The 22265-nt window shown below is 48.5% G+C and overlaps 1 protein-coding gene across 2 annotated transcripts in view; it reads left to right on the top strand.

Moving 5' to 3' along the window:
* The window catches only part of KAZN (kazrin, periplakin interacting protein), a 1237957-nt gene that overhangs the window by 1004973 nt on the left and 210719 nt on the right, over positions 1 to 22265 (top strand). The gene's annotated exons all lie outside the window — the stretch shown is intronic.

Consider the following 22265-nt stretch of genomic DNA (forward strand, 5'->3'; position numbering starts at 1 on the left):
ATTATTTCAAGGCACTGCATGGTGGGTTTACGTACAGGCTCTGGCATCAAATCACCTGGAATCAAGTTCCTGCTCAACCACTTCCCAGTCAGAAGACCTCACTTGAGTCATTTTGAATCTGATTTGCTCCCTCTGAACTTGTTTCTGCATCCTTCTACTGAGGATAAGATTACTGTTTTTTGTGTATGGTTGTCTAAATGAGATTTGGATTCGCAAATGCAGGTGCTGCTGGCTATGGTGGTGGCAGCTTTCTCTTCTCTTCTGAACTCACTGTAAGCTCCTCCAGGGAAAGGCCTGTTCTCTGCTCCTCCTGTGTGTCTCTCAGGTCCACTCTGAGCTGCCTCTGAAGCTGGTACTCTATAAATACCTGTTGAGTCTTTAGGGCTGAAACGTCAACGTTACTGCCGCTCTGGGTCATTTAAAATAGTCCTGGCTAAAGCATATCTAGCAAAACTTCAGATTCTTCTAGGGGGGAGAAAGGTTTGTTTGGAATCTCTGAAGTGTAGCTTGGTGTGTGCTGAGCTCATGCTCTAACAATCCTGAATTTGCATGAAAACTCCTCTTCCATGCATTAGCTTCTCACCTGTGGCAAGTTGTTTAATCTCTCTTGGCCTTGGTTTCCTTGTCTGTAGTAGGGGGACTGGTCCATTTGGGGGCTGTGAAATGATGTGTGGAAATCACCCTGCTCAGGGTTAGGCACACGGTTGGTTTTGATAAAGGAGGGCTTCTGTTATAGACCCAGTATTTCCCATCAGTCCAGATCTTCAGATGCTGGAGTAAAAGAAACAGTGCTATGGAAGTGCTGGCTCTAAGGAACCAAGGTAAGGATAAAGCATCACTTATAGCTCCCCCCTTCTTCTCCCTGCACATGGAGGGCTAGACTGAATGCTTGCAAAAATAAAAGCAATTATAGCACATTCTTTAAAGTTCATCGGCATTTATGGAGCATCTAGAAACTTCCAGATGCTGTTCTAAGACCTTTCCATGGATTATTTCATTTAAGTCTCATAATAACCCCTGTAAAATAGGGACTGACATCATCCTCCTTACACAGATGAAGACGCCAAGGTTTGGAAAGGTGAAGAGATTTGTCAAAGGCCGTTAGAGGAATAAATAGGGAGCTAGAAGTCAAATTCAGACATCTTTCTCCAGAGCTGCTCCTTAACCACTCATGGGTAACTCAAAAAGCAGTTCTTGGCCGGGCACGGTGACTCACACCTGTAATCCCAGCACTTTGGGAGGCTGAGAGGCAGGTGGATCACCTGAGGTCAGGCGTGCAAGACCAGCCTGACCAACATGGAGAAACCCTGTCTCTACTAAAAATACAAAATTAGCTGGGCATGGTGTCACATGCCTATAATCCCAGCTACTCAGGAGGCTGAGGCAGGAGAATCGCTTGAACCAGGGGGGCGGAGGTTGTAGTGAGCCAATATGGTACCACTGCATTCCAGCCTGGGTGATGAGCGAAACTCCATCTCAAAAAAAAAAAAAAAAAAAAAAAGTGGTTCTTGAGCTCTTCTGTTGCAGGGTACAGGCCTTCTTAGGACTGGATAGAAGTGGTGGCCTCTGCCCCCAGGAAAGAGCCTGCAACATTCTCCAAAGCTGTGCCCTTTTTCAAAAGTGAGACCCTGGGTCACAGCCAAAGGGAGCATTATCTTCACATGCTCCTCCTATCCTCCATCATCCCTCACTTCCGTCTACCCAATCAAATCAAGCAGAACTTAGAATAATGTACATGCACACAATATAGGATCTAATTTCAAGAGATTCAAGGGTTCCCCCTCCCTGTCAAAGCCAGCCCATCCCCATCACATGGACACAGACAAGACTTTCCAGGCAAGAATCAGGAAATGATTTCCCAGTAGAGACAGTTAGGGGGCCTGCCTTAACCCTGAACTATAATCTGAAATTTGCATCCCACTTATTTGAATGTTACCTACTTGGAAATCTCTTGTTTTCTTTAAATCATCAAACATCCCCCTGACCTTATGGTTTGGGATTAGGAAGCTCTATGGTATCCTTTAGGTATCCCAGCCTCAGTCTGTTTTACAGAAGAGAGAGGCAGGCAAGAAAGAATAGGGTACAGGAATGGGGTTCTTATATCTGTATGTGTCTTCTTAGATGCCCACAAAATCCCAGTAAGGGAGACAATATTTTCCCCATTTCACAGATGAAGAAACTGAGGCTGAAAGGAACTACATCATTCATCTAGGGTCTCACAGCCTATAAATAAGAAGTTCGGACCAGGCGCGGGGGCTCACACCTGTAATCCCAGCACTTTGGGAGGCCGAGGCGGGTGGGTCACGAGGTCAGGTGATTGAGACCATCCTGGCAAACATGGTGAAGCCCCATCTCTACTAAAAACACAAAAATTAGCTGGGTGTAGTGGCAGGTGCCTGTAGTCCCAGCTACTTGGGAGGCTGATGCAGGAGAATCGCTTGAACCTGGGAGGCAGAAGTTGCAGTGAGCCCAGGTCATGCCACTGCACTCTAGCCTGGCGACGGAGTGAGACTCCATCTCAAGAAAAAAGAAGTTCAAAGGACATCGACACCAAAAACATCACATTCTACCATGCCACTGAATTAAAGAATAAAATCAGCATTTAAGACTATGCGTATAACAGAAGCATAGGCTGTGTGGCTTTGGTGTGAATATATGGACTCTTAAGTTCTCCAAATTAAGGACGTTCATTGTTAGAGTCTTAGAAGTCCAGGGCTGGGTGCATTTTCGAAGGTCGCTTGGAGCAGAGCTTCTCAAACGTCATGTGCATGGAAATCACATGAGGAGCTTGTTAATTTTAATGCAAATAAATTCTGATTCAGTAGCTCTGGCGTGTGGGACCTGCGATTCTGCCTTGCTAGCAAGTCCCAGCTAAGACCCACGCTGCTGGTCTGGGGATCACACTGTGAGTAGCCAGAGGTTGACCCATCCTTTCGCCTTGCCCTACACAGTTTTTCATAACTGAGCAGGAAGTGTTGTTATCTCAGAGCCATCAAAGAAGAAATACATTTCTCAGTAGGACCGATGGTGGAGGAAGAGGGCTGCCAACAGGTGGGGGGCAGAGAGGACCTTAGACCCCAGCAGAGATCAAGCATTATGTAACACGCAACGTAAAGCTATGCTTGCCGAGGGAGTCCACCAGGGAAAGGAGGACACTGTTGTCCACGGGAAAATGCCTGGGAAGAAGCCATTATCCGTCAGTATCAAGTGGTTAGAGAAGTCTTCTCTGAAAAACATTTTAACAAGAAATCAAGAATCAACAAAAATAACATTACCTCCAAGTTATCCTTCATTAACCTGAAAATGGGGATATAATCACCACTTTCTTGCTTGTATTAACCAGGAGTCCAGTCTGGGGAAGGGTGGCTCACCCCCATCCGTCTTTCATGGCCCAGCTCTCCCCAGCCACTCCTGCTTCCTTCCCTACTCCCCAAATCTCTGAGCTCCTTCTGCCTGCAGACCTTTGCAGCTGCCAAGCCTGCCAAGAACGTCCTTCCCCCTCCTCTCCACCTACTGAACTCCTCCTGTCATTTGGGGTTCCCCTAAGTGTCCCCACTTCCCCAGGAAAATATCTCTGATTCCTTCAACATATGTCAGGTCTGCCTGTAGACTCTGTCACTGCACCCTTTATTTTTTTGTTTGTTTGTTTTTGTAGAAATGGAGTCTCACTATATTGCCCAGGCTGGTCTTGAACTCCTATGCTCAAGCGATCCTCCCACCTCAGCCTCCCAAAGTGCTGTTATTACAGGTGTGAGCCACCATGCCTGGCCTTATTTTCCTTCATAGAATCAGTTAAGCAGTAACCGTGTGTTTATGTACTTTGTGATTTGCTCCATGCCTGTTGTAGGTTTCATGTCTCTTTCCTTCACTGCTCAGCATTTTGTCCTAGTAGGTGCTCAACAATCCTCTTGCAAAGCCCAGCCTCCCGCAGCCATTCTTTGTAACACTCATCGCTACCTGAAATAAATCCACCGATACAGATAAATATATGACTACAGGGTTCTCAACTTCAGATCCATGATGTGTGTGGTCAGGTCATTTTCTTTGTCATAGGGACTGTCCTGTGCCCTGTAGGATATTTAGCAACATTCCTTGTCTCTATCTACTAGATGCCAGTAGCACCCCCTCCCCACACACAGCCTGTGCAAATGTGGCAAGCCATTAAAGTCTCCAGATACTCCCAAATGCCTTCTGGGGTACAAAATTGCTCCCAGTTAAGAATCACTGAAAAAAATACACCTATATAGGCCAGACACAGTGGCTCATGCCTGTAATCCCAGCGCTTTGGGAGGCTGAGGTGGGAAGATCACTTGAGGCCAGGAGTTCAGGACCAGCCTGGGCAACACAGAGATACCACATCACTACAAAAAGATTAAAAAATTAGCTGGGCATGGTGACATGCACCCATAGTCCTAGCTACTCAGAAGGCCAATGCGGGAGGATCACTTGAGCCCAGGAGTTCAAGGTTACAGTGAGCTATGATTGTGCCACTACACTCCAGCCTGGGTGAAAGCATGAGCCCTTGTCTCTATACACACACACACACACACACAGAGACAGAGACATATAAACAGGCATGTGGCTGGGCGCGGTGGCTCATGCTTGTAATCCCAGCACTTTGGGAGGCCGAGGCGGGCAGATCACTTGAGGTTGGCAGTTCGAGACCACCCTGACCAACATGGAGAAACCCTGTCTACACTAAAAATACAAAATTAGCCAGAAGTGGTGGCACATGCCTGTAATCCCAGCTACTCAGGAGGCTGAGGCAGGAGAATCACTTGAACCCAGAAGGCGGAGGTTGCGGTGAGCTGAGATCGTGCCATTGCACTCCAGCCTGGGCAACAAGAGCAAAACTCCATCTCAAAAAAAATAAATAAATAAACATGCATATATCTTTACATGTATACCTGTATATGTATACTTATATACATGTGTGTATGCATCTGTGTGAGTGTTTATTTGGTCATGAAGAGCTCCATAGGACAGGCACTTTCTTTTGTTTGTTGCTGTGTTTCCAACACTTCAGAAACATGCCTGGTTCCTAGTAGGTTCTCATAAATACTTGTGAAATGAATAATAAGTGATCCATCCCCCACCTACCCCCACAAGTGTGGTTGTGAGGATTAAATGGGATTATTTACTTATTCATTTATTTGTTGCACTTAGCATCGGGCTTGGTATTGGCAGACGATCAATAATGCTAATGCCCCTTTCCTCCTCTCTTTTCCCATTTCCTCCCTGCTTCCCCTTAACTGCCAAAGACCTGTTTTATTATTTTACCCCCTGTGAACCTCATGTTTCAAAAGACTTTTTTCCTAAACTGATTAAATAATGATTTCTTCTTTTCTCCCTGTGCAACGAAGCAAAGACATGGCTAGCTGTGCAGTAGCATCACTGTGGAGAACTTGAGGCTCCTTTCAGCACGAGTGCCACATTCCCAGATGTGGTATGGCTGCCGCTGAGATCCCAGAAATGCTTATGATGTTATTGACAACCCATTAGGCCTCTGATTGGTATCCGCGAGCTGGGGGTACCACTGAGCTGGTGGAATTCCAGCCCCAAACAAACTTGACATTTCTAGTTTGTCTGCCTACGCAGGGTTATCAGGAGTAAAATAATGATTTCAATGAAACACTTTTTTAGTGTCTAGGAGAAAACATACAACCCTCCCTGCAATTTTCCACCCCCAAGACAAACACAAGGAAGCCCCAGTTTGGGAACCATCAACCCGTCGTGGTAGTTTTTTTGCTGTCGTGCTCCTGGGGAACTGGAGAAGGGATTTTTCAGGACACAGCTACTTGATCACTTTTTTCCTTGCTGTCGGTAATGAGCTTTCAGGCCTAATTAGAATGAAATGTGTTGTTTCCTTTCCTTCTTTCTCTGTCTCCGTAATGATCTTTATCATTAGGATGGATTAATTTCTCGTGCCCCCCCCCCCCCATTATGTTTCATTGTGGTGCGTTTGCTGTGTGGATGGGGATCGTTAAGGGATCCTCACTAGCACTGGAAATAAATAAAAGAAAGAAAAGGAAAAGTGACAAGGAATGAAAATGGCACCAAATGAGCCTCTTCCTGACAGCCTCTCTCGGTGATAATGGAGAACAGGGAAGCACCATGCAGCACCATTTGTCCTTCCTCATTGCCATTGCTTTAATGAGAAAAGGAAATCAAGCAATCGGGACATTCCTGTCATCCTCTAGCCCTTGCAGCTCTATTGTGAAGTCCACAGTGAACGTGCCTCGCCGGAGAGGCGCTTTCAAAGGCTCTCAGGCACAGAGGCCTCTGCCCTGCCCAGCCTCCTTCCTCTCTCATCAGTCTCCCGCCATAAGGACATTCTCCCCTCATCTGCCTTTTCTTCCAGTATGTCAGCTGGCCCAAGGCTGGGGTGTCCCCACTCCCTCCTGGGTCCTCTTGTGCACTGGAGTCACTTCAAAGGCCTTCAGGAAGGAGAGAGGAAGCGAGGGACCCACGAGGTCAGTTAGGAGGTACCAATCAGCTGTCTACATGCATTTATCTTCAAAGCTCTTACCAGCTGCTAACGAATGAATCCCTCTCAATACACACACTGGAAGGGCGCCACTTTGACCAGATTTTACCCCTCAAATATGGCCTTTTGTGTTACTAATTAATTCAGTCTTCCGGGAAAATGACCACCCGCTCTGATCCCCATGCTGGAAATCCCTGTTGTGGTAGAGAGAGAGCAATGTATCAGTTAGGATAGGATCACTTATGCTGCTGTAACAAATGACCCCAACATCTCAATAGCTTTTAACAGCAAGGATTTATTTCTCACTCATACTACATCATCCAGTGCAGCTCAATGGTGGCTCTGCTCGGTGTCACCTCCCCACCAAAGACCCAGGCTGATCAGAAACCCATATCTAGGATGTTGCTGGAGAAAAGAGAGAATAAGTCAAATCACACCCAAGCTCTATACAGAAGTGTCCAATCTTTTGGCTTCCCTAGGCCACATTGGAAGAATTGTCTTGGGCCACACATAAAATACACTAACAATCATGATAGCTAATGAGTTTTTAAAAATTGCAAAAACATCTCATAGTGTTTTAAGCAAGTTTATGAATTTGTGTCGGGCTGTATTCAGAGCCGTTCCAGGCCACATGCAGCCTGCAGGCCATGGGTTAGACAAGCTTGCAAAAGCTTCTGCTCAAAGGTGACACATAGTAGTTCTGTTCTCATTCATTGACCAGAAAATGTCACGAGGCCACATCTGCCATTGATGGGAGAAAAGTATTATCGTCCCCCAGGAAGGAGCAGCAAATATCTCTGAGAAATAGTAGTCTACCACAATGGGCTTAGAGTTTATCATTACTAACAAGTAAGAGAACAAAAAGACCTAGAAATTATAAATATATACTAATATAGTCACCTAATAGAAAGTATAAAGCAGTAACATGGATGCACTACAGCCATATACAGTATGGGTGCATCTTGGAAATGTAATATTGAGTGAAATTCCTTGCACCCAAATCCTTGTCTCAGGCTCTGCTTTGCAGGGGGAGCACAAACTGAGACAGCTTCTGTGTCTGGTGCTTGTCCACAGTGTACTTAGCACTCGCTGTCTCCTAGGACAGAATTCCCCCTTGGGGTATAGCTCTAATTCTGGAAAAGTCTGCCCCTGCCTACCCTTCCTTCCTTAATTCCTGTCCAGCTTTCTCTTGGCAAATTACAGCCCACAGGTCAAATCCAGCCCACCAACCAAGAATGTGTGTTCACTTTTAAATGGTTGAAAAAAAATCAGAAGGATGTTTCACGATGTGAAATTTATACAAAATTCAAACTGCAGTGTCCATAAATACAATTTTATTGGATCACAGCCGTGCCCATGTGTTTATGAGCAGTCGGGACAGAGACCATTTAAAATATTTACTACCTGGCCCTTTGCAGAAAAAAGTCTGTCTTACATGACAAAATGTGGCAACTAGCAGACCGTCTTGGGTAGTAGCATCAGTGAAAAGAAGTACCTCGTACGCTAGAGCCAAACGTCAGCCTCTTGAAGAGTTACAATGGGCTTTTTATGTCGTCGACCAGCAGAAAACAGGAAGAGTTAGGTAGAAGCCTAGACCCGGGTCAGAATGCAGTTGGAGATGATTCGGGAAGCTTGACACAGGAACCCTGAGGAGGCTTCCCAGAACTTGCTGAACATGCCTTTCCCTTCCCTGCTCTGTGAGTTTGGGTATGGGGGGAGCAAGTCAAGCCTGGTCAGCTGGAATGCTCTGGCTGGTCAGGGCAATTGAAATTTCTCTTTAATGGAACATGGAACAAAAAACTCTTTCTGGATTGCCCCAAGGAGAGGTTTTTCAGCCGTGTGCAAAGCCCATTTTCCTGATGGGAAATCTCTCCATTGCCCGAGAATGGCACACAGACCCAGAATCTCCTGGGCACCAGTCCCCACTGGTGAGACATTGTCCCGCTGCAAAAAAGTATAGGACAAAGAAACTGAATCTGTCAAACCTGTGACATCCCCTAAAAGCTGAACATTTAAAAAATTCCTGATAGCGAATTAAAATCTTTTTTTTTTTCTTTCTGCCTACCTTTTACAAAGATGCAGAGAAGGTTATTTTGAAAGGCAGCCTATAATGAGGATTCTGAATGAGGGGTGTGACTTGGAGTCCTCTTGTGGGCTTTCTCAGTAAACACACTTTCGGGCCCCACAGCGGGTCCGCTGATGAATCTCGGAATGGGACTCAAGAATCTGTATTTCTTTTTATCTAGAGCTGGGGTCTTGCTATGTTGCCCAGGCTGGTCTCAAACGCCTAGGCTCAAGTGATCCTCCCACCTTGGCCTCCCAAAGTGCTGGGATTACAGGCATGAGCCACTGCGCCCGGCCAGAAATCTGTATTTTTTTTTTTTTTTTTTTTTTTTTGAGACAGAGTCTCACTCTGTCACCCAAGCTGGAGTGCAGTGGCCAGATCTCAGCTCACTGCAAGCTCCGCCTACCGGGTTCACGCCATTCTCCTGCCTCAGCCTCTGGAGTAGCTGGGACTACAGGTGCCCGCCACCACGCCCAGCTAACTTTTTTGTATTTTTAATAGAGACGGGGTTTCACAGTGCTAGCCAGGATGGTCTGGATCTCCTGACCTTGTGATCCACCCATCTCGGTCTCCCAAAGTGCTGGGATGACAGGCGTGAGCCACCGCGCCCGGCAGGAATCTGTATTTTTTAAAATTTATTATTTCCATAGGTTTTTGGAGAATGGGTGGTGTCTGGTTACATGAGTATGTTCTTTAGTGGTGATTTGTGAGATTTTGGTGCACCCATCACCTTAGCAGTATACACTGAACCCAATTTGTAGTCTTTTATCCCTCACCCCCTTCCCACCCTTTACCCTGAGTCCCCAGAGTCCGTTGTATCATTCTTATGCCTTTGCGTCCTCATAGCTTAGCTCCCATTTATGAGTGAGAACATACAGTGTTTGGTTTTCCATTCCTGAGTTACTTCACTTAGAATAATAGTCTCCGATCCCATCCAGGTTGCTGCGAATGCCATTAACTCATTCCTTTTTATGGCTGAGTAGTAAGGAATCTGTATTTTAACAAGCTTCCCAGCACTTCCCATGTGTGTGCTGGGCTAAAGACCACTGCTTTAACACTGTATTTATTTACATGGGAACATGTCCATGGAATACTGTTGAACTGTTTTTTCTGAAAGCAAGATAGCCTGTGTCATGCTGATTTCTGGAAAATTCTGTGTCATTATGTTTCTTTAGGAGAGAAAAAAAGCCGAAAAAGCATTAACGGGGGTAGTGGGATTTTATAGGTGATTTATACTTTTTTTCCAACTCTTTTGAATTTTATGCAATGAGTAGCTATTTCTTTTAAAATGAAAAAGAAATCTCTGAAATTGTTTCCATGGTTGGGGGTGGGATGGGGTGGTAAGATGTGTCCATGAGCCTCCATTAGTCCGCTCTGATTATGTGAGGCTTCTTTGTGTCAGGGACTCTTACATCTGGCCCTGCCTGTTGGTGTCAGGAAAGTTCGACATACCCGCCTCCCCACCTCCTGCCTCTGGCCTCTGGTGTGGTGCAGACCCCAGAAGTAAATGCCCCCTCAAGGCAGCAGGCAGAGCCCACAGCGGGTGGTGACCCTGCCATCACCTGTGCTCCCCCATTCCTGGCCCAAATGGAGTCTCAGGGTCTCGAGGGAGCCCAGCCCAGCACTCGCCACAAACACTAAATTCTCTCTGAACTCCAGGAAGAAAACACTCCTGGCAGAAGACAGTTCAGTCCCTGCCCCAGGGCTTGCCTCCGGCCATCTCTGATGACCCAGGTCCCAAGATGCCCTCCTGTGCCTTCATTATGGGAAGAGAGGCATCTGTCTTTTAGAGGCATATCTCTCTCTCTGTCTCTCTGTCTCTCTGTGTGTGTGTCTCTCTGTCTCTCCCTCTCTCTTTTCCTCTCTCTCTCCCTTTCCCCCCCTACCCCCTACTGTCTCTCTTTCTCTCTGTATCCTACAATCCCTGGATCATCTGAAGACCTGTAATCTCAGGCTTGTTTCCCCCCAGACATGCCCATGGAGCCTCTCCCTCCCTGACAGCCCACGGGAGCCCACCGCACAGGTTTTTCTGCAAGGTCTGCAAAGGACAGAGTGGAAAGGAAAGTGCTAGAAGGTTGCAGGGACACTCCAGAAGGTGTCTCCAGAGCAGGCTTTCGAATGACCTCTGTCTGCATCACCGCCCACCACCCCTGCCCGTGGCTCAGGGTTCACAGGGGTGTGTATTCATGTGCTCAGACTTGGGCAGGTGAGCCCAGGACACTGGTGTCCCGGGGTTGTGGGGGCCCCCTGCAGGCTCTGGTGGCCTGGGCCCAGGCAAACCAGCCGGCTCATCTTGTATCTCCAGTACCTACACACACACAAAAGCTTCCAGAAGAAAGGAAAAAACGAATGGACAGAGGAAGGACCAGTCTCCTAAGATTATTCCTCATTCATGCAGTCCTCCACAAATAGTTACAAGCACCTACCACGTAGCAGGCACAATTCTAGGTACTAGGATATAGTGAACAGAATTAGACTGATTAGACTGGTCCCTACTGTCATAAGGCTGATGGTCTACAGGAAGAAGCCAAATAATCATTTTTAAAAGGAAAATAGAGGCCAGTATGGTGGCTCATGCCTGTAATCCCAGCACTTTGGGAGGCCAAGGCGGGCGCATCACGAGGTCAGGAGTTCGACACCAACCTGACCAACATGGTGAAACTCTGTCTCTACTAAAAATGCAAAAATTAGCTGGGCGTGGTGGCTCACACCTGTAATCCCAGCCACTTGGGAGGCTGAGGCAGGAGGATCGCTGGAGCCCAGGAGGCAGAGGGTGCAGTGAGCCGAGATTGCGCCATTGCACTCCAGCCTGGGCAACAGAGCAAGACTTTGTTTCAAAGAAAAAGAAAATAGAAATGACCCCTATGAGAAGAGCTCCACAGGAGAGTAAACGGCCCTTTGACCTGCTCAGAGAAGTAGGTCACGGGAGCTTCTGCGGGAAGCAAAGCCCTTGCTGATACTGAAGGATGAGTGAGAGGAAGAGCACTCGCTAAGACCCTCATCTTTCCTTCCCCCACACCCCAACCTTAACTGATGGCCCCCTCGCCTCTACTGCTGCTGCTCTCCCTGCAGGATGGGGAAGGAGAGAATTGGAAAATCTCCTTCTGACCATATTGTGTCTGGGGTTTTGTATTACCCTTGGCCTCAGATCCTGAGGCCAGAAAGCCACAAAGGGTCAGAGGTCAAAGTGGGCAGAAGTGATCTGTGCCCGCTTCAGCCTGTATTTAAGGTACAAGAATCGTTTGAAAAGTCCCTTTCACAAGGGAGGCACCCTCTGAACCTAAAAGTCTCGTCCCAGCTCAGGAGCAGACAGACTTGCTTACTGAGACGTCTCAAAACTTGTGCAAATGACAAGTTCATTTTTAGCCGAAAAGAAGACACATCTGAAATACTGATGTGGCAGCCAGAGCCCGGTTCCAGACCCAGCTACAAAGGGAGGTGCTAAATAGTTGATGAACAGTATAATTAATCAGCACTTAGGGAGCTCTGGCTGCCGATTTCAAGCTAACTGTCCCCCAAATGCATTTCTCTGACCCGCCAGAGCCCAGGGTGCTGCCACTCAAAGCATCACAGTGTGTGAATCTAATTGCAGACCTCCTGCCTGCCATCACACCCATCTCCCCTGCCCAGCTCACCACCATCTCCCCTCCCCAGCTCACCCCCATCTCCCCCGCTCCAGCCTACAGCTTCTGCTGCAGCCTCGCCTGCCTGACCCGACAGAGGGCTCCTACTGCATCCTCCATCCGTGCTTTGCCATTTGCTGTTCCTTCTCCTCCTTCAGCACCTGGCTCATCCACTCCCGCTTTATAACTCACCCCTAACCAGCTGTGCAATCCCAGAAAAATTTCTGAATCACTTTGTGCCTCAGTTTCCCCATTTATAGAAATGGGGAAATGGTAACAGTCCTCACTGTGTCAGGGTCCCTGGGAAGACTGAATGTGTTAGGGACATCAAGGGTGTCGAGTGCCTCATGGCACATGAGATTTGCCCTGTAGGCGTTAACTGTCGACGTGGCGCATCTTTCCAGCTCATCTCAAGCATCACCTCCTCCTGGGGCCTTCCCGGACTCTCAGTCTGAGTTAGGGTCGCTTAATTGCTGATTCGCGGTCCTTGCTAGACTCTAAGCTTCTTGAACCCGAGAATGGCATCATTCATCTCTGCATTCCCAGTGCCTGGAATCAGGTATACAGTAGGTGCTGAGTAAGTGAATGGCTGAATGAATGAATGAATCTTCTTGCAGATTTCTCCAGGGTCTGAGATTCCATGCTATCACACTGGGGATGAGGATGAGGAAATCAATTCAAAATCTTCTACATCTTTAATTTGCGCTGAAGAGTGCAGCTCTCTCCTCCCTGCTCCGGGGAGGTAGGTTTGCCTGTCCAGCCAGCCTCATGACTCAGCTGCCCCAGAGGCTGCTCTCTGCCCCAGGGCACACTTAGCCATTTGGCATAGAAGGCACAGAGTCTAGGGCCATGAATATTGTGATGCAGCCTGCTCTGCCCAGCACCACTCGAGGCTGAGTTTCGGAAAGCGAGCCTCACGGTGACTGAGTAGGGAATGCCTATAACTGGCCTCTACCTGACTCGTGGCCATTTCCATCATTTATGCCTTTTCCCCCTACATGGGGCAACGGGCAGCCCCAGAATCTCAGCTGCAGCCATAGTGGCTGTCTTTGGTTTTTCCCAGCCCTGGTGCCCCTGGCTCTCCCCTGCCATGCCTTGCATGCTGGGCACACACTGCAGGATCTGGGCAACTCTGCCAGCCAGGAAACGCAGACCGCCCTTGATTAGCATAAGCACCGTGCTTTCCTTGGCTGAGTCTGGAGCTGTCGCAGCCTAATTAGCAAAGCCGCCAGCCCTCTCGTTAACAGCGGCCCAATCCCACCCATGTCTCAGCAGCCCAAGCCTCCACAGCCCATCCCTCAGCAGCCTTCCCCTGGGATCACGTCAGGGCTCTGGGAGTGAGGGGGACAGCCAAGAAGAGCCAGGCCATGACCTTGTCATCAGCTGATGCGTAACCTAGCAAGGAATTCATCTTCCAGGAGGGTGCAGCTTGGGCTAGGGGCCTCTGAAAGTTCATTGCAGGCTTTGTGTCCCGAGTCTTTTCAGCCCTTTCATCATAGAGTGACCCTGTGCTAAGTTCTGCAAAAGATAATCATGCAGGCCATGATCCCTGGCAGCAGAAAGCTCATCCTCTCCCTGCTTCAAGCCACCTTGTTCTCTTCCCTGGACTCCTCACTGGTGTCTCCAAGGTGGGTAGTTAGGTCAGTTCAGAGGACCCAAGGGCAGAGAATAGAAGCAAACAAAGTGAGGAAGAGGGGAGGCTGCTTTCATTTAAGTAGTCAGGAGGGCTTCTCAGAGGAGGTGACATTTTAGCTGAGACTTGGATGACAAGAAAAAGTTGGCCAGGCAACAATCTGAAGTAAAGATATTCCAGGACAAAGGACAGTAAGTACAAATGAAAAAGATGCTTTTTTTTTTTTTTTTGAGACAGAGTCTCGCCTCCCAGGTTCAAGTGATTCTCCTGCCTCAGCCTCCTGAGTAGCTGGGACTACAGGCGCACACCACCACGCCCAGCTAATTTTTGTATTTTTAGTAGAGACAGGGTTTCACCATGTTGGCCAGGATGGTCTTGATCTCTTGACTTCATGATCCGCCCACCTCGGCCCCCCAAAGTACTGGGATTACAGGCGTGAGCCACCGCACCCAGCCAAAAAAGATGACTTTTTAAAAGACGATGAAGGAGGCCAGGTGCAGTGGCTTGATTTGTAATATCAGTCCAGGTTTCACACTTTTCAAGCTTTGCTCTTTCAGCCTTCAGGAGATGTGTGTGTGCTAGCCAGACAAATGTGACTCTTTTGGTTAAACTGGCTGGAACTGGTTTCTGACGCTTGCAACCAACAACTCTAACTGGCAGTCTGTCCTTACGACTCATCAGTAGAGAATGGATCTCTGCTGGTGGGGAGCAAGCTCGGGCTATATCAGGCAAATCCAGGACAGCTTCAAAACTCCCGGCCGTGGACAGAAAGCCCATCTTTTCTAGGGCCAAGAGAGGAACTTTGCGAGACACTCCTGAGCGAGAATGTTCCACCCCCTGCTGCCCCACCCCATGACAGTCCCTTGTGATCTGTTGTGATCTGGATTCTAGAGAGGGAAGAGCAAGAATGAAACATTCTTGGAAGCTATAAAATCACGTGGAAAAAGAAAGGTTTGGGGTGCAAAGAGACCTGGGTTTAGATTCTGACTCTCACTTTCTAGCACTCGCTTAAACTCTCTGGGCCTCAGTTTCTTCATCTGTAAAATGGGGAGAGTAGCAATTTAAATGTTTTCATCTAGAAGTACTAAACACCCAAGCCCAGCTGGCATAAAAAAACAAAGGTGTTTATTAGGTCAAGAAACTGTACTTGCAGATGTCTTAATCACGGCTCTATCTCCTTTCTTGGTGATTCTCTTGGCTCTGCCCTGTTCTGGGTGTCAGCTTCATCCTTAGGCTGAAGTTCTGAACATTATATTTGTTCACAGTGATGTCAGAGAAAGGGAACGAGTTGCATAAGCCAGAGACTCAGGAAGAACTTCTCCAGCAGCTCAGAGCAAACCACTCCACCCATTGGTGCAAATTGGGTCACATGCCCATGCCCCAGCCAATTGCTATCACCAAGAGAATGACACATGCTGATTGGCCTAGGTCTGAACTCCTGAACCAATTACTGACAAGGATTATGGGATTATCATGATTGGCTTAAACCAGCGGTTCTCAGACTTTTGTTCCCAGAACCCCTTTACTCTTGTAAAAATTAGAGAGGACCCCAGTAAGCTTTTGTTTATGTGAATTATATTTATCAATACTTAACATTTTAGAAATTAAAATGCAAAAGATTAAATATTTATTCATCTTTAAAACAACAGTAGTAAGCCCATTACACATGTTGCTATAAATAACATATTTTATGAATAATAATGATACTTTCCAAAGCAAAAAAAAAAAAAAGAAAAAAGTGGCGTGCTTTTACACTTTTGCAAATCCCTTGAAAGTCTGGCTTCACAGAAGATGGCAAGATTCTCAGGCATGCTTCTGCACTCTGGCCGTTGTGATATGTTATCTTGGTTTGTAGCATATGAAGAAAATCCAGCCTTCTGCAGTTGTGTGGTTGGAAGAAGCTGGGACTCACAGACCTCCTGAAAGGCTCTCAGGGCCCCAGCAGTCCTCAGACCTCACTCAGAACCGCTTGCTGAAACTAACCAGGGCTCACTCAGGAGCTGTCCGGGCTCAGACTCTGAACTCCACGGCAGCTACCGTTCAGGAAGGGACGCACAGATACAGAGGAAACACCCATGGTATCCAGTACAAGGATGATAATTGCTTCCACTTCACAGGGTTTTTGAGAGAACTACGTGAAATGATGGATATAAGCACCTGACACTGGTACCCGGGGGTGAGAAAGGACCACAGGTGAGCGCAGTTATAAGCGAGAATCCATTATCCAGATGAACCGACCTCTCAGCTCCTTTCTCCAAGGTTCCTTCCACCCACACACATCCCATTATGCCATTCTTGCTACATCATTTCACTGACTGTTCATCTCTGGAAGCAAAGACATACCATAATAAGTGCCACAGAAAGGAGAGCAGGGCCATTGTTCAACAGAGGGGAAGATGAAACAGAGCTGTCAAACTCTGGAACATTAAGATCGTTCTGCTCCTCAGAAGAGCAGAAATGTGGTCCTTTCTCAGGAGCGGCTGTGGGGGAAGAGCAAGATATAGTCCTGGCTCCAGAAGGTCACATCAAAGCATGTGGTGTCCACGTCTGGTCAGCAGATAGGAGTTGGGGTCAGGAAGCTGAAAACTGGATGACATCAGGAAATCAGGGCAGGACAAGAGAAAGCAAAGGGGGCCTTGGAAGGAGCAAGAGATTTCAGGCCAAAATCAGCACCTCCAGCTTACGGGGAACATCTGGAGCCCTCACTTGTACACATACATACACACAGACACACACACAAAGTAGGGGAAGGGGTGCAGGGCTGGGCAGACGGTGTTATTAGTAAGTGATATGATAGACTGGCTGTGCTGTGGCACGGCTTACAGAACAGTCCCAATTTCAAGACTCTAAGAGGGCAGGGACTTATTGCCCCAGCACCTAGCTCGGTGCATGGCTCCTAGCACACTCTACAGCTACTGGTTGATTGAATGGCCCTCTCGCCTTGTCCCTGTAAACCATCAAAATGTCCCTGAAGTGCCAATATGCCCGCATCCTGATTACCTCTTCCAGATTGCCCCTTGCTCCCAGGAGTGGCACAAAAAGCCTATGAATGACAATGTATTTGGATTTGGGGCTCAGCCCTGCTCCGGAGATCAGGAGATGCAGGTTCTAGTCCCATCTCTGCACGAGATCACTATGTCATTCAGGACTTGACACGTTCCCTCTTGGAGACTCAAGTCTATCACCTGTGAGTCAAAAGAAGGGGCCCCTGAGCAGGTGTGTTGAATGCAGGGCTCAGGGACCCAACGACCCTATACCAAGGTCAGGAAGATGGAATGTTCCACTAAGTCAAGTTCATAGACGTGACCAGAAAGGCAGGTTGCCAACTGAGAATCAGGGCACCTGGAGACTGTGGGGCATGGCCACACCTGGTGATGTGTCCCCTCTGGGCCCTCATGACCCTTTTGTAGACTGTCCTCACCTCTCTTCAGCCTCTGACCTGATATAGGGTGAAAGCTTTTTCCAGGGTTTTCAAACAGCTGCTGCCAGGACCCGAGACATGTGAACTTGGGTCTGAACTGTGAGCAATGATTTCGAAGGCATTTCGGTCCCAGGTTCAAACTCCTTTTTCCAAATGCGAAATTTAGGAGGCAAAGAGAAAGGGAAGGAATGGTTACTGAGCACCTTGAAATGCCAAGCCTCTGTTAGACATTTTATCTGCATACCTGACTTCCTATCCGTATGGTAGACGTCAGTGTCCCAAGAAAGTTGAAAGAGAAGTACAGTATTCTAGCCAAGATCATGAGGTCAGGATTTAAATCTTTCCTCTCCTGTCCATTCCCCTCCCCAGGTCCCACCTCCCTAGCTCCCTCCTCCCTCTGTCCACCTCTCCTCTCTCCTTCCCTCCCTATGGGTTCCTGTAAGGCACCCAAGATGCCACAGCCACCTCCACTCCCTCAGGGGATGTGAGCAACCGTTGTAAGAAGCACTGTCCCCATTTCACCCTCCCTTTGTAACTGCATTTTTGCTCTGGGCATTCAGAGTGGCAGGTACCTATCTCCCTCTCCCCTCTGCCAATGAAAGCTTGCACATAATCCTGCTTCCTGCCCACCCCCTCCATCCTCTCAAGTAATGTCTGTCTTCCCGCATTCTTCCTCCCCTCCTCCGGCCCTGTGGCTGCTTTCAAAGCAGGTCCTTGGGACTCAGGCCAAGTTAATCAGGAGGGCCTGGGATGGCCCAGGAGGCAGAACCTGGTGACCTGTGTGTCCCAGGGCTCAGTGCTGTCCGCTCACCCTGATGGCTGTGACATGGGGTTTGTGAAGATGTGGTGGCTGCTGAGAGAAGGGAACAGCCTCAGAGACCCCAGGGCCAGTGTTCTGATTCGCACTCAGAACTGTTTCTTAGGGAGCCATCAGCACCTGCTTGGAGCCCTGCTTTCGAGCTGCCCTGGGAGATGTCTTGTGTTTTTCAGATGCTTGCCCAGAGGGTGGTGAGAGCTCTGGCTGTGCAGTCAGCTCTGCCAATTTGCAGAGTTGAAGCCAGTCTGTGCCTCCATTTCACCATCTGTAAAATGGGCACAAGAGTGATAATGACCCCATAGGATCTTCAGAAGGATTGTATGCCTGTAAAGAGCTATGGTCTCGCCCACAGAAAGGACCTAGCAAGTGGGTGCAGCTACTACTGTGGTCACCAGGAGGAGAGGGATGATGGCGTGGTTGGTCCAGGGAAGAGAGTCTCCTTACCCAGATCCCTGTGATTCCAGGGTTGGATACGATACCCACTCGGGTATGTTGCATAAACTGTCTACCTGCACACTTATTTATCCAACAAATAAATGAGCACTTACTCTGTGCCAGGCACTGTCCCAAGGGCCAGCATACAGCGGTAACAGGACAGAGATGGCCCCTGTCCTCAGGGAGCTTACTGTCTGGTAGGGAGAGACAGTCCGTGAGCATTTAACAAATGATCTCAGGGAAGCATCAGTGCTATGACAAAAAGAAAACATGGGAACCGGTTGGGGACAACTGGGGGAAGGCATTGCTTCAGAGAAGATGCTGGGGAACGTCCCCTGGAGAACTGGCACCTGATGTAGACCTGAATGGTGAGAAGGACCTGGGCATCTATCAGATGGGGAAAGAGCTCTCCAGGTAGAAGGTGCAGCGCGTGACAGGTCCCCAAGGTGGGAAGCAGCTTAGCTTAGTTACTGGATAACAAGAAGCCCAGTGCAGATGAGTGAGTGAAATCGAAAGTGAGAAAGGATGGAGTCAGGGTGGTGGGAGGCAGGGGACAGATGATGCTGTTTATGCCACGTCCAGGAGTTCAGAGTTTATCCACCGAGCAATGGGAAGCCAGTGCAGGGCCCCGGGCAGGGGAGTCACATGGTCTCACTGCTGCTAAGTCTGGCTGTTGGGTGGAGAATGGGCAGGGAGTCAGATGAGGGTGGAGAGGCCAGCAGGAGGCTGCTGTGATCGTCCAGGAGAGAGATGATGGCGGTTCAGACCGGGGTGGCAGCAGTTGAGGTGGTGAGAAGCCCTGGAATTCCAGATACCTTTTAGAGGTGAAACCAACAGGATTTGCTAGTGGGTGGGTTCAACCAGGTCACATCCCCAAAACAGCCATTGTGGGAGAAGCTTCCTGACAGCCTGGCGTCCAAGGTCAAGGTTCAAAGGGATGTTATATCTGTGCCCCCACAGCTGCCTCTCCTTGAGTTGGCAAGGGTTCCGCCTCTGTCTGTCTCCCAGAAAGCCAAGAGTCAGAGGCTGATACATTTGGGGAAATACACACGAAGCTATGGTCCTGAAGCCACCTCTCTTTTGAGTGCTGCAAGTCCAGCAGTGGCAGGCTCTTTCCGCTAATAAAACTGATAAAGGCAACTTACGCAGCTGTGTACGCAGACACAGAGATGGCCAATCCACCGGGCACGTTAAAGACACAGGCACCCAGCGAGGTGGGAGGCCCCCTGGAATCCCGTGCTAACACAGTTCCGTGCATGCACTTGAAAACGCTGCATATGAAAGGGTGCTGGGAGCAGACAAGGACTTAAGACGTGCTTTGATGGACATAAATTTATAGGCTAGAAAATCTGAAGTTCTGAGAACTGCAATTTTTTTTTTAATCTTCCATGTTGTTTCCAAGGGGAGGCTCATATTCAGCTAGAGTCAGAAAAAAATGCAGCTCCTTTTAGCGGCTTTACAGACGTTTTGGAAAGTGGCATCATTACGTCCATGTGAATACAGCAACAGTTCTGGTACCAAACTCAGTGAGAGGGGTGGGAGCTGCCAGGGCTGCCCACCTAGAATGAAGCATGTGGACAGGTGGACAGGTAGGCCCTCTGAGCAGTGAATGTCCTGCTTTTGAGAGGGAGTTTTGCTCTTGTCACCCAGGCTGGAGTGCAGTGGCGCGATCTTGGCTCACTGCAACCTCCACCTCCCAGGTTCAAGCAATTCTTGTGCCTCAGCCTCCTGAAGTAGCTGGAATTACAGGCGCCTGCCACCATGCCCCGCCACTTTTTGTATTCTTAATAGAGGCGGGGTTTCACCATGTTGGCCAGGCTGGTCTCAAACTCCTGACCTCAAGTGATCCACCCGCCTCGGCCTCCCAAAGTGCTGGGATTACAGGCATGAGCCACTGTGTCTGGCCTCTTTTTTCTGTGATGGTCTCTCTGATCACCCAATTAGGATGCCAAGTATAGGGAAGGCAAGAAAAAAATTGCGGATAGCATCCCCATGCTCGTTAACCCAAACACAGGACCCAAATTACTTTTCAAGGAAAGAGGTTGCGAAATGGCATGTTTTGAGCAGTGGCCCTGGGGCCGGTCAAGCATCAGCCACAGGTGCCAATTTCACTTTTGTCGCAGCCCTTCGTGTGGGCACACTGGGGCCCGGGCAGCAGAGTGGGCCATCTGTGTCACTTCCCTCTGCCCTGGGGTACTCTTCCTCTAGCCGGAGGGGACACGCTTTGCTATTGGGCACTCAGAGGATCCAGGGAGAGGGCTGGACCCCACCTCCTTAGTACATTTGCCAGATGGGCAGAGGGGGCTGAGAATGTAAGGCCAGGGTCTGCTTTGTTGTTTCTTTGTGGCTAAAGATAGGGATGATGTGACAATCTATTTCCTGTGATCAAAGACAAGCTCAGCACACTCTCCACCATCCCTGGGTACAGGCTTTGCAAAGAGTGGCCTTGCTTTAAAATCAATTTTAAAACATGATAATAGAGACCACAATTTAATTTTTAAAATCATGATCCCATTCATCTAACCTTAGTAGATTCCATGTATTGAATATTCACTCTGGCAGATGGTGTTCTAAGCGCTTTTACATGTGTTTACTCACTTAACCCTATGAGGGAGCAGCATGATTGTTCCATTTTACAGAGGAGACAAATAAAGCCCCAGGATGAGAAGCAGCCTGCGGAAGACCAGACAGCGAGAGCAACATTCTTTCTTAATCTCCCCTTGCTTCCGGTGCCTGGCACCAGCAGGCAGCCAATTAATGTGTAGACCAGGAGAGGTTCACTGGTCAACGGCTTGGTTAGTTGCGTGATTAGCTAATGGGTTTAGAGGCCCAGTCTCGAGTTAGCGGACTCACGTTCCAATCTCAGCTCAGCCACTTCCTAGTTGTGTGGTCTATTATGGAAATTCCTTCCTTCCCACGTGCTTCAATTTTCCTTACTCATGCAATGGGCTTAAGAATTGCCTCCCTTTGTAGGGTTTGGGTCGTGAATTAGAGGAGACCAACGCCTATAAAAATCTGGCACATGGTAGATGCCTAATAAACAGTTGTTGCAATGCTGAGTTCTAGCTGTGAGTACAGCTTTGCTACCCAGTTCCAAACAAGAGACACCCGAGCTGCCACATGGATGTCAGCTTGTAAGACGCGGGACATCCCCCTGCATGTGCCACTGCAGACGTCTGCATGCACTCCAGGCAGCAGCACAGACAGGCCTGTGCGCCACATGTTGGATTCCCGACTAGAGAAGCCAGTGCTCAAGTCTCACCAGCAGGTACAAACTGCGTCATTTCCCACCCATCCGGAATAACCGCATCTTCCTCCATGTGCCACTGGCCCCAAAGCCTGCTGTTCTGTGGAGCAGGAAATACACTTCAGTTTTTTCTGTTTCTCTTTTTTGTTTGTTTGTTTGTTTGTTTGTTTTTGAGTCACAGTCTTGCTATGTCACTGGCTGGGGTGCAGTGGTGCGATCTCCGCTCACTGCAAGCTCCGCCTCTCAGGTTCACGCCATTCTCCTGCCTCAGCCTCCTGAGTAGCTGGGACTACAGGCGCCCGCCACCACATCAGGCTAATTTTTTGTATTTTTAGTAGAGATGGAGTTTCACCGTGTTAGCCAGGATGATCTCGATCTCCTGACCTCGTGATCTGCCTCCCAAATCTCGGCCTCCCAAAGTGTTGGGATTACAGGCGTGAGCCACTGCGCCCAGCCTTGTTTTTGTTTTTTTTTTTTTTTTGAGACAGAGTTTCACTCCTTCTCCCAGGCTGGAGTACAGTGGCGTGATCTTGACTC

Source organism: Papio anubis, chromosome 1 (assembly GCF_008728515.1).
Source record: "Papio anubis isolate 15944 chromosome 1, Panubis1.0, whole genome shotgun sequence".
Lineage (NCBI taxonomy): Eukaryota > Metazoa > Chordata > Mammalia > Primates > Cercopithecidae > Papio > Papio anubis.